The sequence below is a fragment of the Rhinoderma darwinii genome, chromosome 1, assembly GCF_050947455.1.
Source record: "Rhinoderma darwinii isolate aRhiDar2 chromosome 1, aRhiDar2.hap1, whole genome shotgun sequence".
Lineage (NCBI taxonomy): Eukaryota > Metazoa > Chordata > Amphibia > Anura > Rhinodermatidae > Rhinoderma > Rhinoderma darwinii.
In genome coordinates, this window is record NC_134687.1 from 318,321,990 (window position 1) to 318,341,275 (window position 19,286).

The 19,286-nt window shown below is 43.5% G+C and overlaps 1 protein-coding gene across 1 annotated transcript in view; it reads right to left on the bottom strand.

The window, feature by feature from the left end:
* LOC142649791 (uncharacterized) overlaps positions 1-19,286 on the bottom strand; it is a 71,138-nt gene that overhangs the window by 22,268 nt on the left and 29,584 nt on the right. The window lies entirely within an intron of this gene.

Consider the following 19,286-nt stretch of genomic DNA (forward strand, 5'->3'; position numbering starts at 1 on the left):
GAGTTCATTTCTAGAAACAGAAAGAGGACATCGCATGGAGAGCATGGGAGAAGGGGACCGTTTCCTTCAATGGTTCGGAGGTCACCGTCTTGCAGGATGTTTCCAGGCTGACCCTCTACATGCGGAGGACTGTCCGCCCATTGCTGGAGGCCACTAAGGCGGTGGGAGCCACCTACAGATGGGGACACCCCTTTCATATCATACTCCGCAGATTGGGGAATTCGTTTGCTGTCTGGTCCCCAAGGGAGACCCACTTCCGGGCCGACAACATACCGAAACTCACCGACTCCCACTACACGGAGAGTAATCATAGTACATCCCCTGATTCAAAGACTAAGGGGGACTCCATCCTGATTTCACGCTCTCTTCCCTGGGAGCATCTGGAGACGCGCATTGATGGAGCAGGAAGGTACCTCTTCGTAAAAGGTAGGCTGGCTAATACCTTGTTCACACTGGCCTCATACTATCTCCCTAACGCTGGTCAGGTTGCATTTCTAGAGAGGGTTTTGGTGGAGTTGGATGACTTTATGGAAGGCACTCTGATATTGGAGGGGGGGGATCTGAACGCCACCTTGGACCCCACACTAGACTCAAGAGGGCACTCGTCCTTGTCCAGATCAGCTCACCGTCGTTTACGTCGGCTGTTGCATGAACACCAACTAGTCGACACTTGGCGGCTCATGCATCCCTCGACCAGAGACTACACTTTCTTCTCGGCCCCTCACAACTCATACTCCAGACTAGATTACTTATTTTTACGTCACTGCCACCTTCCCGGCCTCGCATCCGCGTCCATAGATAACATCACATTCTCTGACCATGCTCTTAGAACTCTCACCCTTTCCTTGACAACGAACCACCCTCGCTCCTGGCAGTGGCGTTTAAATGAATCGCTCCTGCAGGACTCGACGGAGGCTTCGGACATCCGAAGAGATCTTGCGGAGTATTTTGCTACTAACGCCTCTCCGGGGGTTGACCCGCTTTGCATTTCGGAGGCACATAAGTGTGTGGTGTGCGGTTCCTTCATTCGTATTGGCTCCAAGCTAAAGAGGGAACGGACTGCTCACCTCATGGACCTACTGCACCGCATACACAGGTTGGAACAGTCACATAAGGTCTCGCAGGACCGGGTTGTAGGGGCGGAATTGGGGCAGCTGAGGGAGCAGGTTCGTTCGCTATATCTTTCCAAGGCTAGGGCCTCCTTAGTTAAATGCAGACGGCACTTCTACGAGTTCAGTAATAAACTTGGTAGGACTCATGTACGCGCACCTATGTCCCTCAGGTTCAAGCCCCACAAAATAGGCGTCTGCAGCTCCCACATGACATCTCAGAGGCCTTCCTCGGTCGGAGGGGGCCACTTGGAGAGGATTGAGTCGTATCTCCGGTCCTCAGGGATGAAATGTATCCCCGAGGAGGCTATCGCTGCACTGGAGGCTCCTATTTTCCCGGAGGAGTGGTCCTGGGCGCTGAAGGACTCGCCAGCGGGGAAGGCACCTGGCCCAGATGGGTTACCTTTATATTATGAGGCCTGTTCGGAATTGCTCTCCCCTAATTTTCTACACGCCTTTAATTCACTCACGGAGGGGAGGACCCTTCCTCGGGACACGTTGAGGGCCCACGTTACGGTGATACCCAAAGAGGGGAAGGACCCATCCATATGCCAAAACTATCGCCCCATATCGTTGTTAAATGTAGACCTGAAGCGGTTTGCTAAGATCCTGGCCCATAGGCTGTCCCCGCTACTACATAATGTGATACATAACGACCAGGTGGGCTTCAAGCCGCTAAGGGAAGCCCGAGACAACACTACGCGGGCAATTAACCTGATGTATCAGGCGGCCACCACGGCCCTGCCCACTTGCTTCTTGTCTACGGATGCGAAGAAGGCCTTCGACAGAGTCAACTGGGATTTTATGTTGGCTACATTGCGGCATGTGGGGCTGGGCACATATATGATGCAATGGATTTCGAGTCTTTACTCCTCCCCCATGTCCCAGGTTAAGGTGAAGGGTTACTTCTCCTCCTCACTCGCTATCTCAAACGGCACGAGGCAAGGTTGTCCCTTGTCCCCTTTAATTTTCATTTTGTGTTTGGAGCCCTTTTTGTGCCATATTCGCTCCAACCCAGACATAGCGGGTGTATCTTTGGGAGGAAGGTCTCATAAGGTCGCTGCATATGCGGATGACCTGCTCTTTTTTCTCACCGCCCCCAGTCTCCTTGCCCAACCTGATGGCGGAGCTGAGTAGATACTCGAAACTGTCTTTCTTCAAGATCAATTACCAGAAGTCGGAGGCTCTCAATATCTCATTGCCACAGTCCCTGGTTGATGAGCTGTCGGAGTCCTTCTCCTTTAAATGGGCTAGAGATTTCCTTAAATCCCTAGGGGTCCGGCTGACAGGAGATCTATCTCGCCTTTACGCGGCGAATTATCCTCCGCTTCTTCAGCGCGTGAAGAGCGACTTGGATTCCAGGACGACTGGCACCTTCACCTGGTTTGGTAGGTGTGCCATATTTAAGATGAACATTCTGTCACGGATTCTGTATCTCTTTCAGGCCTTGCCGGTGCACATTCCACGCCCCTTCTTCCAAGCCCTGTTGTCCCTGCTCCACAGATTCATATGGGTGGGGAAACCAGCACGCATTACCCGTTCCATGCTTTTTCGTGCCAAGTGTGACGGTGGCATTGGTCTCCCGGATTTTGTTTCCTATCACCAGGCCTCACATTTGACACGAATATTGGACTGGTTTAGACACACTGAGGTCAAACAGTGGGTGTCCATGGAACAGACCTTTTTTGAGGTCCCATTGCAGGCATTGCCCTGGTTGGGCAATCACGTCCCTCTTTCGGCGCGAACACATCCGACTATAGGGCCCACCCTGGCGGTCGCATCCCGGCTCCTTTCTTGGAAAGAGATCTCTCCGTCTTCCTCCCCCTTGTTCCCCATCTTGGGTAATCCTTCATTTCCACCGGGACTGGATGGTGGTCCCTTCCTGAACTGGCTGAGGAAGGGTAAGGGCTACGACGCCAATTTCATACAGGATACGGCATGGATGACCGGCTCACAGCTGGCATCCCTGTCAGACCTCGTCTCCTTTATTTCCTGGCAGGTCACCCAGTTAAGACACTTCCTTACATCTTTACCGAACGCACAGGCATACACGCGAGATAGCTCCCCTTTCGAACTCTTATGCATTGGCACGGGCACAGTGCGTCACTCGATATCCAGACTTTATGCGCTGCTGATCTCTCCATCTACGCTTACCACACCTCCATACTTGAGTAGTTGGGAGAGGGACTTAGGCCTCACATTCACTGTGGAGCAGACGGACCGTCTACTTACCATGACACATAAATCCTCCATGGCTAGCAGATTCCAGGAAGCGGGATTTAAGATCATGTCGTGTTGGTATAGGGTGCCTTCCAGACTGCATGCAATGATCCTTGCGGTCTCACCGTTGTGTTGGCGATGTGGGGACCAGGTGGGCACAATTTTACACATCTTTAGGGACTGCCCGTAGCTGATAGATTTCTGGTCTGAGGTGTGGCGCATTTCTTCCAAATTCACGGACTTCCCCCTTCCGCGGCTTTGTTCCTGCTCCATCTGTGCGATGTCCCCCTGGCTGCATACCGACTCTCGGTGGTTCGCCATTTTGTGAATGCAGCTAGCGCGTGTGTTCCTGTGTTGTGGAGACAAACCTGTCCGCCAACAGTGAGCATGTGGTTCGGCAAGATTCAGGAGATTATGAGAATGGAGGATCTCTCTGCATCAATGAGAGGGCCTCATGCTAAATTTCTCAAAACATGGTGTGAGTGGATCCGATTTCAATAGTCAGTGGAGTATAGGACCATCGTGGCCTCCTGAGCATAGTTTCTAGACTTGATGTGGGAGGTCAGTTTCCTCCCCTTCCCCTTTCCTTTCTGTTCCCCCTTCTTTCCTACCTTTCTATACTTCTATTCTGTTCTCATATGGGTTTTTATGCATGGCTGCTGGCTCAGGATGTATAAATTATCTGATCCTTCAGGTTTGATTTCAGATGTATCTTATGGTTTTCTATTGTGTCTCTTGCACTTCTTGTATCTACAAATGCTGGCCTGTGAGCCGATGTCAGTGCTGAGTTTGTCTGCACCTTCTTCTTTAGGTTTGAAAATGGAAAATAAAATAATTAAAAGAATAAAATAAAAAAAGGGTATAATTTTTTCCAGAAACGTCACTCTTGTCCATGGGACAACTCAGGCATTGCAGCTCCATTCACTTGAATAGGACTGGCCTGCAATACCATTACATGTACCACATAAAACATATGAGACCTCCATATAAAACAGAGATACTTTTAGGTGTGTCTACAATTTTTTTTTATAAAAACAAAAAATCTCATTCATTCGGTCTCTCGTGTACATTTCCCAGTGTTGTAGTATTTTCAAAGTATTCTACTGAAAAACCAGACACTAATTTGGTTGTAGGTAAGGATGTTGTATCTTCAAGAATGTGAACAGATTCCATTTCTAACACGGGAAGAGGCTGTCACATAAAGTCCCTTGAGAGGCCCATATAAGAAACCAGAGAGGGGAATTTATGTGGATTTTATAATTTGTGCTGAATTTCACAGAGGGAACAGATTCTTTCTATGGCAAAACTGCAGTTAAAGAAACTGCATTCATGACAAGTGAATATACTATGCAATTGACAAATGGAATTGGGAGGGGTAGGTTCTTCCTTTGTCTTTGTGGCTCTATAATGTCTGTAGCAAAACCCTTTTTTTTTTTTTCTAATTAGAATTCACCCTTTCACCTACCAAATGTTCTTCTAAGACATCTGCAGTACTCAGATGAACTCCGACACTAAACATCTTGACAGCCTGTAATTGCCTTTTTTTGCAATGCAAAATGATTATTAACTTCTCAGTTCATTACCAAAGCAAATTTAATTCTTAAATATCAAAAGGCAGTCGGAGTATAACAATGAATTATTGTTTAAATAGGCAAGGAAAAAATAGATTACACTGTGACAGATGTGGGAAAATAAATAGTCTTTAACCTGGACAATATTTGACTGTGTCTAATTGCCCTTTGCCATGTAAAGCTGGACTGCTTTTCCAAAGCTACGTAAAAGAGGTTTTTTAGTGTGTGTCTGCGAATCTATTACAATTCTGCATCCTGGGAATCCTTGAACAGAGAACAAGTACTGAGGCATTAGATCAAAATCACCGTGAGTTTTAGAGGAAGTCTTTACACATTACCACAAATGTTTATTCATTTTCTGTCAAGTCATACATAGGGAAAAGGGGAACTGGAAAGCTTGGCTGACATCTTACAGATATAGAATTGTAGATATATCAGGAAAGAGAAATGGATGGAAGGGTAGAAAGATATGAGACAGACAGATAGATGGATGGATGACGGATAGATATAGGATAGATAGACAAACAGACAGACATTAGATAGATAGATAGATAGATAGATAGATAGATAGATAGATAGATAGATAGATAGATAGATAGATAGATATATATGAGATAGATAGATAGATGGACATTAGATAGATATGAGATAGATAGATAGATAGATAGATAGATAGATAGATAGATAGAACACTTGATGAACAATTTTTAACAGCCCCACTTGTTATCACCAGGAGAAATGTGTAAGCATTTCTGTCAACCACAAGATGGGGCATTATTATGCACCCTAAAAGGCAGTGGAGACCGACACCCTCCAAACTGGTTACCCCTCCTAACTACTTTACCTTTTGGCCTATCCCTAACTACACTAATAAATTCTTATCAAACATGTGGGGAGAAACTGTAGTCATTTATATGAGATTTTGTATTGCTTCAAAGGACAATTAAGTATTACTTTCAATTAAACTGACATCATATAGAAAAATGATTATAGTGCAGGAGTGTGCATAATAGTCGTTTTTCTAAATGACAAATATATAAACTCCTAGAACAATGTAATAACGGGCTAGGTCGTGTCCCAAAAGAGCACCCTCCCTTTCTCAACTGTTGGGCAACTCCAAAACTAATACCATACAAGAAAAGCGGAGTACAGAGCCATATTTGTATTATATTAGAGATGTAAGGAGTGGGTAGTGCAGTAACCTGAGAGTCTTCTCCTTTTGTATATACCTATTTTAAATGTTTGTATTACTTCTGTGTCAATAAATTTGTTATACTTTTACAAATATGGCTCTGTACTCCGCTTTTCTTGTATGGTTTTTCTAAATGACTTGTATTAGCGATTCTGCTTCTAAATACGCCATGGACTGGCTATAGTCTGTGCTGCCGGCGGCTCATAACTCTGCAGTAGGAGACAGAGCGTCCTGCTCATTTCCATGGTCTCCATCTCCAGAACAGCCGCCAGATCTGTGGGATCACATTACATTCGACAGCAACTGGTGGCCATTCTGTTTTAAGACGCCAGTCTTAAAGGGGTTGTCCACGACCAGACAACTGATGTCATCAGTACATGATCGGCGCAGGTATGACACCCGTACCCTGCACCGATCAGATGCCTCCGCGCACCAGACATCCATGCCAGAAGCAGATGGCTCTGGTCACAAAATAGCGGCCGAACTGCAGTACTGCAGCTCCTGCTCCTATTCAAGTGAATAGGAGCAAAGCTGCAGAACAGCAGCTATACGGTGGTCGGAGCCTTCTGCTTCCAGATCCAACTACCGCATACCGTTCCAAACATCAGGCATCCGGAGGCAGCCGATTGGTGCAGGATCCGGGTGTCGAACCCGCACCAATCAGATACTGATGACCTATCCTGTGGATAGGTCATCAGTTGCCTGGTCATAGACAACCCCTTTAATATAAAGATTGCAGTAAGAAGCTCCTAATTTATTAAGAAACACACGCCACTTATTAAATTCAGCACATCTCTAGCTATACGTACGGCTAAGTAAAATCTATGCCAGATTACGATCTGGCGTAGATTTCCACCAGTCTCTGGCATAAATTACAGTAAATTTGTCGGGCAGCAACAGGCCACGCCTCCTTTTGCTAAGGTTTTTAAAAAAGTGGCAGAGGCGGCGTAAAATTGCAAAAGTCGCAACATTTTTGTGAAAAAAAACTCAGTTTTGGCGCAAATTACGGCTTCACTACGATTGCTTAAAGGGGTTTTCCAGAAAAAAAAGAATCCAATCCTGCAACGTACTTGCGTTTGAAAAGATGTTCCACAAGTGGCGTATCTCATCTTCTATCACGTGATGCCTCGCTAACCCGAAATTCTAACTTCCGCCTCAGCCCCGTCCATGAGCTCTAACTTCCGTTTTCCGGCAGTCCGAGTGTATGGTCACGTCATAAATGACGTAACTGTGCACTGTGTTAAGGGGTTGTACCATGTTCTCTTACTCCTATTCAGAGCATGTGTGGTTGATACACACAGTGTCCAGCATACATGCTCTGACATCATATTAAAAAAATTATTATAGAAACTGGAAAACAACCTCAGGGAGCGCAGAATGAAAAAAATGAGTCATAAAACCAGGTGGGGAACATAGGTTGAACAGATGTAACACATATAAATGTTCATTAAATAAAAATAAAAAAACGATATCGGAAAACCCCTTTAATAAATTTTCTGTATGTTAGAACACATTATCTTCTTTTGCTGTAAGAAGTAGTATGCTAGTGTTTATTTTTCTTTGATCAGGTCTTGGAAAAAACTGTGCACCACCAGTGAGAAATACTGCGGAATCCATGATTTAGGGCTCTGTATCCGCTTTCAAAAAGGGGTTACTACAACATTTTATTACGGCTAGGAGTTTAGCTGTACTTCGGCTATGGAGATCCCCAGAGCCCCCCAAACGACATAACGATGAGTGGATTCTCTTCATGACATTATGCGCATGGAGGACATGATGGCAGTTGAACACAGCAGGTTTCCCACCTTCTCTAAAACCTGGCTTTCATGGACACAACTTAGGGGCTCCTATGAGTTCACATTAAAGATAAACCTAGGTACAATCGGCGTGTGTAATCTGTGTTCATATTCCGCTTTTATGTTCCGTTACAGGAACAGAAAAACTAAGATAACGGTAGCGCCAGATCAGTCACATCATGAACACCAAGGGCGCCAAATGGACCACATTCGCTTTAAAGAGGATCTGTCACTAGTTTAGTAATGCCCAATCTCCTAGCTAATCGAATAGGCGCTATCACATTGATAATGCTAGTGAAAATTGTAAAGATTTATCATTTTAAAAGTTATGAGCTTTTTTGTAAATATGCAAATGACAAATACAGTTCAGAAATGGGCGTCACCACCAACGATTCTCCTTAGGTGGAGCTACCTCACAGCCTCTGACGCTGTCCTATCAGCATCAAGCTGCTTCACACAGTGTGAGAGAGTCTGGCTGGAGGGAAGGGGAATCACTTAAAACAGCCATATCTCCGGCTGTGGACCACCTAGAACAGCGGTTCTGGTGGCATATGAAAGATGAGATTCTTTCATGTGACACCAGGATCGCAGTTCTAGCTGTGACACAGCCGGAGATATCACCAGTTGAATACACTCTTGGGAATGGAAGCTGTATACTATATGATCACACGGTGTTGCAGAGCAGGGAAGGGGGATTAAGATACTTCAATATACGAGACAGCACTCCAAAAATAGTGAAAGAAAGTGGAGAAGGGCCCCATGGAGTAGGGCTGAAACATCACATGTGGTGAAAAAAATCCACATTCTTTCACTATTTTTGGAGTGCTGTCTCATATTTTGAAGTATCTTGACTACGTATCTGGGACATTGGTCACGTGTCCAAACGGGAATATTTCACCGTCCTAGGAATTGAGAAACGGTGCTGCTTTTTTTACACATATTTAGAACAGATAAATATATATAAAAAATTACAAAAAAAGTGTCTTTATTTCAAATTTTTAGTGATTTGACTGCTCATAAAAAAATGTATAATATGGAATTAATTAAACTAAATCTAAAAAATGAAAGCCTCATAAGTCTGATACAAAAAAAAAACAAAGTACAAATAGTTGTGATATTCAAAGCGGTTTCAAAGAAATTATCGTTTAAAGAAGTGCATATCTGAAATGGAAAATTTGGCCTGGACGCAGGGGTATCAATGACCCTTGGTCAATAAAGGGTTAAGGATAAAGTAAATTCTCCAATAAATGTCATCTGCTTAACACAAATATTATCCTCAAATATTAGAACGTTTCTTAAAGAGGCTCTGTCACCACATTATAAGTGCCCGATCTCTGACATAATCTGATCGGCGCTGTAATGTAGAGAACACCGTTTTTTTTTTTTAAATAGTGCCACAGTGCCCACATAGTGCCACAGTTCCCACTGCAGATAGTGCCCACATAGTGCCACACACAGCGCCCATGTAGATAGCGCCAGTGTCCCCTTTAGTTAGTGCCCGTATAAAGCAACAGTGCCCATGTAAATAGTGCCATACCCCCTGTATATAGCACCCCCAGTAGACAGCACCACACCCCCTGCAGATAGTTCCACCTCCCTGCAGATAGCGCCACCCCCCTGCAGATAGCGCCACCCCCCCCATAAATGGCTCCCCCTTCCTGTAGATAGCACCACTGTAGTTCCCTGTAGGAGCTTAATTCCTCTGGCCGGGGATTCTGCTCCTAGAGGGAGCCGCGGAGGTCTCTGCTAAATCTAAAAGCGGAATTCCCTGCCTGAGCGTCGGCAGCGCTCTGGCCGGGGATTCCGCTCCAGGAGTAGCCCCGGACGTCACTGTCCATATATGAATAGTGACGCCAGGGGCTTCTCCAGTAGCGGAATCCCCGGTCAGAATGTCGGTCGGGAATTTGGGTCCTAGAGAGAGCCCTTACGTCACTGTCTATATACGGATAGTGACGCCAGGGGCTCCTCCAGTAGCGGAATCCCTGGTCAGAATGTCGGCGGGGATTCCGCTCCTAGAGAGAGCCCTGATGTCACTGTCCACATATGTATAGTGACGCCAGGGGCTTCTCCAGTAGCGGAATCCCCGGTCAGAATGTCGGTCGGGAATTTGGGTCCTAGAGAGAGCCCTTACGTCACTGTCCATATATGGATAGTGATGCCAGGGGCTTCTCCAGTAGCGGAATCCCCGGTCAGAGTGTCAGCCGGCGAATTCCTAGACAGAGCCCCCACACTGAAGCAGCACTCCACTCATTAAACCCTGTTCCAGTCTGCCAACGTTTATATACGTGGCAACTGCACGGGGCATCGGCAGTTGGAACGTATATAGCCGTATGGGGTTAATGACCTTGTAGAGGGTTTACAGAGTATAATTTCTATATAAGGTCTGTAAAGTAATCAGCACAGAGGAGGATAATAAAACATTACAGAGGGTTTTAGGGAAGCTAGAGGCTTGGGCAGAGAAATGGCAAATTCATTTTTAGCCCGCTTTTACACAAGCTTAATATGCGTGTTATTTTCTGCGCCTGTGTTACAGGCGCAACAACCAGACCCGCCGCTGTTCATGAGAACTGGAGTTAGAGCACCATAAAAGCCTTGGTGCTCTAACTCTGATGAACCACGGGAGGTGCAGGTGCTGCGTCTGAAATATAGGCGCAAAAAAAGCACCCGTATTAAAGTGTAGCTAAACGTTTGACAAACTTCTGACGTCTGAGCCCCCCCCCCCCACCAAGCTCGGACCCCCACCAATCCAAACCTCTGACACGTCACTATGACATGTCAGAAGTTTGTCAAACGTTTAGCTACACTTTAAGACGTGTGAAAGCGGCCTAATGCGGATAAATGTAAGGTTATGCACTTTGGTCTATTGAAACTAATTGTACAATAATGAAGTAAAACACTGGGTAAAACTGCTACTGAAAAAGTCAAATAGACAGTAAACGTAACTTTTGCAACCAGTGGCAGGCAGCTGCTGCCAAGGTATATACAATTATGGGATGCATCAAAAGAGGCATAGATGCACATGACAATAAAATCTTTTGCCTCTATACACATCGTTAGTCAGAACACACATGGAATATTGTTTACAATTCTGGGCACCTGTATATAAGAAAGACATAGCTGAGAGGGTGCAGAGGAGGGCAACCAAGGTAAATAAAGGGTTTTGTCCAGTTTTTAGGATAGGCCATCATTATTAGATTGGTGGAGTCCGATCAGCTGTTTGAAGTGGCAGCGTTACATGTGCCAGCGCTGCAGCCTCTTCATTGCTTATATCAGGTTTCAGACTGGCTCGTACTTGCACACGCCGTAATCTTCATAGTGGCTGTGCACAGTATTACAGCGTTGTCCCACTGAAGTGAATGAGTCAATGCTGCAATACCATACACAGTCACTACGAAAATTACAGCATTTGCAAGTATGAACCAGCCTGAAACCCAATATAAACAATGAAGAGGCTGCAGTACCTCTTGAGTGGATTTCAGCGCCAAGACTGGTTATCAAACTTGGTGTTGTTCCGTTTGGAAAAAAGACAGCTTTGGACCGATCTAGTTACAATGTACAAATATATAAATGGACAGTACAGGGATATTTCTAATAATCTTTCTACACCTAGGCCTGTAACAAGGACAAGGTGGCATCCCCTACATGTAGAGGAATGAAGATTTCACCATTACCACAGATGGAGCTTCCTTACTATAGAACTCTCTGCCAAAAGATGTTGTGATGGTTGATTAATTGAACAAGCTCAAGAGGGGCCTGTATGCATTTCTTTAAAGATAATATTACAAGTTATAGGTACTCGATTTCTAGAGATTGGATGTTGATCCTGGGATTTATTCTGATTGCCATAGGTGTAGTCGGGAATTTCTGCCCGAATATGAGACAATTAGCATCCGCCACAGTAGTATTATAGGTTGAACTTGACGAACTTGTGTCTTTTTTCAACCTAATCAACTATGTAACGGAGTTAAAGGCTATAGAAACCTTTGGTGCCATTTTTTTTTTTTTCAGTATAAGGGTAAGATGAGGTATTGGAGACACATAAGAGCCGCTGAGCCATCATGTTAGCTGAGCCATGAATCCAGCTCACTGACGAATTTGGCTGACAACGTCGTTCTGCTGCTTCTCTGTACAGTGGATACATAGAAGTTGCACAACAGAAACAAAGCACAATTTTAAATAAAAGTATATTAGAAAAGTGCTTAGTATTACAAAATATACACATTACAGAGAAAAATGCCATCAAAGGTTTCCAAAACCTTTAAGGTAGAACTTCATAAGTACAAAAGGTTGGAAGCTTAAATTTTTTGTGGTTTGCAAATTTGTCTTTTTTTTAAAAATCAGTTAAATTTTATTCATTTGGACTGGAAATAGTAAAGCCAATACAGTCACATTCTTCCAATGCAGTGAGGTATGTATACAAGAAGCCATACATATATAGACTGTCACATGTAAAAATATTTTACATTCCCCTACTATCCCCCCCGAATCCACTCCCCCCGACAGACCACATCTCTATAACCCAGTCTTATCATTCCTTCCATATACCAGTCTCATCAACTGTCAGTTTATCAAGTGTCCATCTTCTAGCCAGTGTCTCGCTAATTCCTGTGAAGCCAGCCCAGACCAATTCAACCATTTCCCCACTGCCGCTCAAACTTTTTTGTCGCCCCACGTTTGAGGTACACTCGTCTTTCCAAGGAGATTGTGTTATTCATATACGTTATAAGCTCAAGTAAACCAGGGAGACCTCCCTGTATCCAATATTTACAATGTTTCTTTACCCCCAGCTGCTCTTTTGAATTTATGAGATTCCAGCACCTCCATCACACCCATTTGTTGACCTAGATAATACAGCAACTTCCCACTAGAGTCCCAGTGTTCTCTATCTTTCCATCCTCTAAAGTGCTGTAGTTGAGCCACCAAATAGTAGACCAATGCATTCGGCAATGCAAGCCCGCCTTGCTTTTTAGGCAGCAGCAATTTTTTCAGTTTAATTCTAGGGCTCCCCCTTTTCCAAACAAGATCTCTGAACAAATTATGTATCCTCCTAAGCCAGTAGTTTGGTAGCCACATCGGGGCGTTATGTATAATGTATAGAATCTGGGGTATAAGGACCATTTTTTATCAGATTCGCACGTCCCAGGGCCGACAAGGGTTGTTTAACCCTTTCCCGCTCCTTGATGTACTATTAGGTCATGGTAAGTGCATCGTTCGAGCTCCATTACCTAATAGTACATCACGGGAAGATCGGCCATTTCGGCCGTCCTCCCGGCTCATACAGGAGCTGCGACTCCTGTCTCGTACAGCAGTTGCCGCAGCTCCTTCAGCGGGGACCGTTCGCGGTGTCCCCGCTGATTAGCCCCTTAAAAGCCGCATTCAATAGCGATTGCGGCTTCTTAAGAGTTAAACCACCATCGTCGGCCCGCTACATGATAGCGGGCGGCGATGGTTGCTGTGGCAACTGGAGGCCTAACTATGGCCTCCGGCTATGTCATCTACGGAAGCCTAGTGGGTCCTGACAAAGTCAGGACCCACTATGCTTGCTGTCAGCTAGTAGCTGTAGTGCACTGTATTAGAATTGCGATCAGGGCCTCCTGCTTTCAAGTCCCCTAGTGGGACAAAATAAAAAAGTTAAAAAAAGTAGAGTAAAAATAAAAAAATAAAAAGTTTAAAAGTAATAAAAGTTAAAAATCCCCCTTTTTCCCTTATCAGTCCTTCACTATTAAAAAACAACACCAAATAAAACATACATAATTGGTATCGCCCCGTCCATAACGGCCTGAACTACAAAAGTATTTCCTTATTTATCCTGCATGATGAACACCATAAAAGAAAATAATAATAATAAACCATACTAGAATCACAATTTTTGGTACTGATGGAAACTACAGTTCGTCACGCATAAAACAAGTCCTCACACGGCTTTCTTGATGGAAAAATAAAAAAGTTATGGCTCTTAGAATATGGCAACACAAAAAGTAAATGAATTTTATAAAAATATTTTATTGTGCAAACACCATAAGACATAAAAATAACTATAAAAACATATGGTATCGCCGTAATCGTATCGCCCCACAGAATGAAGTGAATATGTAATTTATAGCGCACGGTGAACGCTGTAATTTTTAAATAAAAAAACAATAGTAAACTTGCTGTTTTTTAGTCACCACGCCTCTTAAAAAATAGAATAAAAACTGATCAAAAAGTCGCATGCACCCCAGGAAAATTACAATGAATTCCTCAAGGTGTCTAGTTTCCAAAATGGGGTCACTTTTAAGGGGTTTCCCCCTGTACTGGTACCTGAGAAGCTCTGCAAATGCGACATGGTGCCCAGAAACGAATCCAGCAAAAATCGACATGCCAAATAGCACTCCTGCCTTTCTGAGCCCTGACCACATATGGGGTATTTCCGTAATCGAGAGAAATTGCTTAACAAATGTTGGTGCTTTTTCTCCTTTATTCCTGTGAAAATTATTTTTTTTTACCTAAATGCCCACTATACCCCATGGATAATTTTCTTGAGGGGTGTAGTTTGTAAAATAGGGTAACGTTTTGGGAGATCCTCAGTTTTGGCACCACAAGACCTCTTCAAACCCGACATGGTGCCTAATAAAAAGGAGGCCTCAAAATCCTCTAGGTGCTCCGTTGCTTCTGAGGCCGGTGCTTTAATCCATTACCACACTAGGGCCACATGTGGGATATTTCTAAAAACTGCAGAATCTGGGCAATAAGTATTGAGTTGCATTTCTCAGGTAAAACCTTGTGTTTTACAGAAAAAAAAAAAATGGAATAAACAGGATTTTCTGACAAAGAAAAAAGACATTTGTACATTTCACCTCTACTTTGCTTTAAATTCCTGTGAAATACCTAAAGGGTTAATAAACTTTCTAAATGCTGTTTTGAATACTTTGAGGGGTCTAGTTTCTAAAATGGTGTTTTATGGGGATTTCTGATATATAGACCCCTCAAAGCCACTTCAGAACTAAACTGTAACCTAAAAAAAAAAAAAAAGAGGCTTTTGAAATTTTATTCAAAATATGAGAAATTGCTGCTTATGTTCTAAGCCTTGTAAAGTCCTAGAAAAAAAAAAGAATGTTCAAAAAATGATACCAACAAAGTAGACATATGGGAAATGTGAACTAGTAACTATTTTGGGTGGTATTACCATCGGTCTTACAAGCAGATACATTTAAATTTAGAAAAATGATATTTTTTCCAAATTTTCTCTAAATTTTGCACATTTTCACAAACAAACACTGAATATATCAACCAAATTTTACCACTAACATAAAGCCCAATGTCTCACGAGAAAACAATCTCAGAATCGCTTGGATAGGTATAAGCATTCCGAAGTTATTACCACATAAAGTGAAATATGACAGATTTGAAAAATGGGCTCTGAGCCTTAAGGCCAAAACTAGGCTGTGTCCTTAAAGAGGCTCTGTCACCAGATTTTGCAACCCCTATCTGCTATTGCAGCAGATAGGCGCTGCAATGTAGATTACAGTAACGTTTTTATTTTTAAAAAACGAGCATTTTTGGCCAAGTTATGACCATTTTCGTATTTATGCAAATGAGGCTTGCAAAAGTACAACTGGGCGTGTTGAAAAGTAAAAGTACAACTGGGCGTGTTGAAAAGTAAAAGTACAACTGGGCGTGTATTATGTGCGTACATCGGGGCGTGTTTACTACTTTTACTAGCTGGGCTTTCTGATGAGAAGTATCATCCACTTCTCTTCAGAACGCTCAGCTTCTGGCAGTGCAGATCTGTGACGTCACTCACAGGTCCTGCATCGTGTCGGCACCAGAGGCTACAGATGATTCTGCAGCAGCATCGGTGTTTGCAGGTAAGTCCATGTAGCTACTTACCTGCAAATGCTGATGCTGCTGCAGAATCATCTGTAGCCTCTGGTGCCGACACGATGCAGGACCTGTGAGTGACGTCACAGATCTGCACTGCCAGAAGCTGAGCGTTCTGAAGAGAAGTGGATGATACTTCTCATCAGAAAGCCCAGCTAGTAAAAGTAGTAAACACGCCCCGATGTACGCACATAATACACGCCCAGTTGTACTTTTACTTTTCAACACGCCCAGTTGTACTTTTGCAAGCCTCATTTGCATAAATACGAAAATGGTCATAACTTGGCCAAAAATGCTCGTTTTTTAAAAATAAAAACGTTACTGTAATCTACATTGCAGCGCCGATCTGCTGCAATAGCAGATAGGGGTTGCAAAATCTGGTGACAGAGCCTCTTTAAGGGGGTTTAGCCAGACTAGTACTCTAGTTTTACATTTTTTCCAGCAGGGGTTGAACATTAAGAACTATGAAATCCTTCACTTTAGCTGACACTCTAATACTCAGATACTTAAATTCTTGCACACATGGGATCGCCATCCCCGCACATCACCAGTACCACTAATGTGGTTAAGGGCATCAATACCGACTTTGTCCAATTGATCGTCACCCCCGAATATCTGCCAAACCTCCCAAGAGTATCTAAAATCTCAGGCTGAGACCTCTCAACATCCCCCACAAACATCAGCATATCATCCGCGTAGAACGCTACACGTTCCTCCACAGCTCCATATTTCAACACTTGTATATATGGGTGATGTCTCACGATATTCGCCAATGGCCCTATTGCCAGAGCGAATAATAACGGGGAGAGTGGGCATCTAGGGATAGAACAGCTCTAGAGTGGGGGCCCTCCGGATTCGCCTGAATGTTCAAGAACACCCTGCGCAAATTTATTGCCGTGGACTTGGATGGCATGAAGCCTGTCTGATCCAGAGATATCACAGAAGTAATCACCATAGCCAATCTTCAAGAAAGCATTTTCGCTAAGATCTTAATGTCAGAAATCAAAAGAGAAATAGGTCGATACGAGTCAGGCTGCGTCAGATCTTTTCCCTCCTTGGGCAGAACTACAATGGCAGCTTCATACATAGTCCGAAGCAGCCGTCCCATATCAAAACCATCCAGATACACAGCCAACAGATGTGGTAGTAAGTCATCCCTGTAAGTTTTGTATAGTTCAGTGGGCAGGCCATCCAACCCCGGCGCCTTATCATTCGCCATGGAACGCACCGTTTGCTGCACCTCTTCAATAGTCAGGTGACCCTCCAACATATCGCTGTCCTCCGTACCCATGGGACCTATAAAAAGTCTCTATGAAAATCCGCCCCCCAGCGTCCTGCAGTTGATGGATAAAAGGACCCTCCCTCTGTGGTCAGGCTATGGTAGCCAAAAGTCTACCAGTAGTTTCACCCTCTTCATAGTACTGTTGCTTCAAGAATAATCTCTTATTTGCGGCTTGTTCCAAGCTTTAGTCCTGTAGCAATTTTTCGCCGTCTTTCCAGTTCGCTAGCGTGTCCGGGGTGTCATTCCTAATGTGCAACTCCTCTGTGGACATCACTCTATGTGTCAATTCATCCCCAGCTGTCTGGTCTTAGTCGTAACAATTGTGATCTGTCGAATATATACACCCCTCAGATACGCCTTCAGGGCATCCCACAGTACAGCCGCAGGGACCGTACCAGTATTAAAGACAACCAGATATTTTTATGTAGGCCTATTTACAAAATAATTTGTCAATCAGCCCCCCTGAAGGGCTTACCAGAGATGATCTATGGACAATAGTCGCGATGTTTCTGGAAAAGTAGGCCTATTTTTCTCATTTCATATGACCCCTTTAACATAAGCATTGTAATCTTAGTTTAAATAAATCCATCAACTATTGCAACAAATTGCCATCTATTACAGTTTGAATATAAGTATTTGTCGGTATACTATCACTTATTATATTAATTTTTATATGGCACGGCAAGAACTGCACTGACTGCTACAGTTACTCGTAAAATTGCACAGATGTTCTATTGGGATGCAGTGGAACTAAATTAAACCGCAGTCATTAGAGAATGGCAATGTAATTATAAAATCATTTTAACTAATCCTAAAACTCAAAGACAAACTCCCAAGATTCTCAGTATTTCAGCCCAATATGCCAGCTTTATGCTCCAGGAGGACATAGCAGATTTTGTATAGTGTGAAATATATTTTGAATGTTTCTTTAAATTCCTACTTTTCTAATACAGAGTCCCTAAAATAGAAGTTCATTATTTCCTCTTCAACTCTTTCAATTTCTTAATTCTTATGTATAGAATTATATGTTTTTTTTCATCTTCACAATTTCCATGAGTACAAGAAAGGTACCAGTCTGTGGATACTACCTTTTATAAAAGGGTGCATTATGTTAATACCTAAAGAGACTTGGTATAACAAGCTCCATGGAAGACGGACATTTAAAAGTTGTCTTTTGTCCGGCAGTTTTCACCAGATCCCTCCATTAATAGATCATCATAAAGTTATGACGCAGTTTACATAAAATAGAATAAGAATTGATTTGGCTTGAAAATCAAACATTGTCAATCTAACTGGTCCATGCATATATGAAAGGTGTAACATGTATTGGCCTGTGCATTAACCCTTTCCCGTCGCTCCACCTGTGATTTACGGCGGAAAAGGGTATTCAAATATGGCGCCCGCTCAGAAGCAGAGCGGGCGCCATAGCTGCCGGGTCTCTGCTGTTTTGCACAGCAGGGACCCAGCAGCAACGCTTGCAATCAGAAAAATTTCTGATCGCAAACATTTAACCCCTCAGATGCCGGTGTCAGATGTGACTTCCAGCATCTGAGGTTTTTTTTGCCCCTTTCACTTCGGGGCCGGTCACCGGTATGTTCCTATAGCAGCTGGGAGCCTTGTGAATGCTCACAGCCCTGCTATAGGAAGATTGCTATTGAGACCTGCCTGTGGCCCTGAAAGGGTATCCCCCATCTTAGACATTTATGGTATATCCACAAGATATGCCAGAATTATCTGATGGATAAGGGTCCCACCTTTGGGACCCACACCTATATCCAGCGAACTTGTCTTTCCGTAACTCCCATTCACTTCTATGGCAGTTATGGAAACCACATCACACAGTGAGTTCAGTTGTTTCCGTAATCCCGGCCAGCTTTTCATTCGTTCTCCACCTGATATATGACATAAATATCCTCCTATGTCATAAATGTCTAAGATGGGAATACTCCTTTAAACAAGTTTCATATAGATGGATTCTTGAAATAAATGTATGGCGAACAATCTAATTTTCATTCTATAACAACACAGACTAGAACCATTTTAACCCTTTCTTGACCAAGGGTCATTGATGCCCCTGTGTCCAGGTCAAATTTTCCATTTCTGATATGCACTTCTTTAAACGATAATATCTTTGGAACCGCTTTGAATATCACAACTATTTTAACTTTTTTTTCTTTTTTACAAGACTCATTTTCTAGATTAGTTTAATTAATTCAGTGGTTTTAATTTTTATTATGAGCAGACAAATCACTAAAA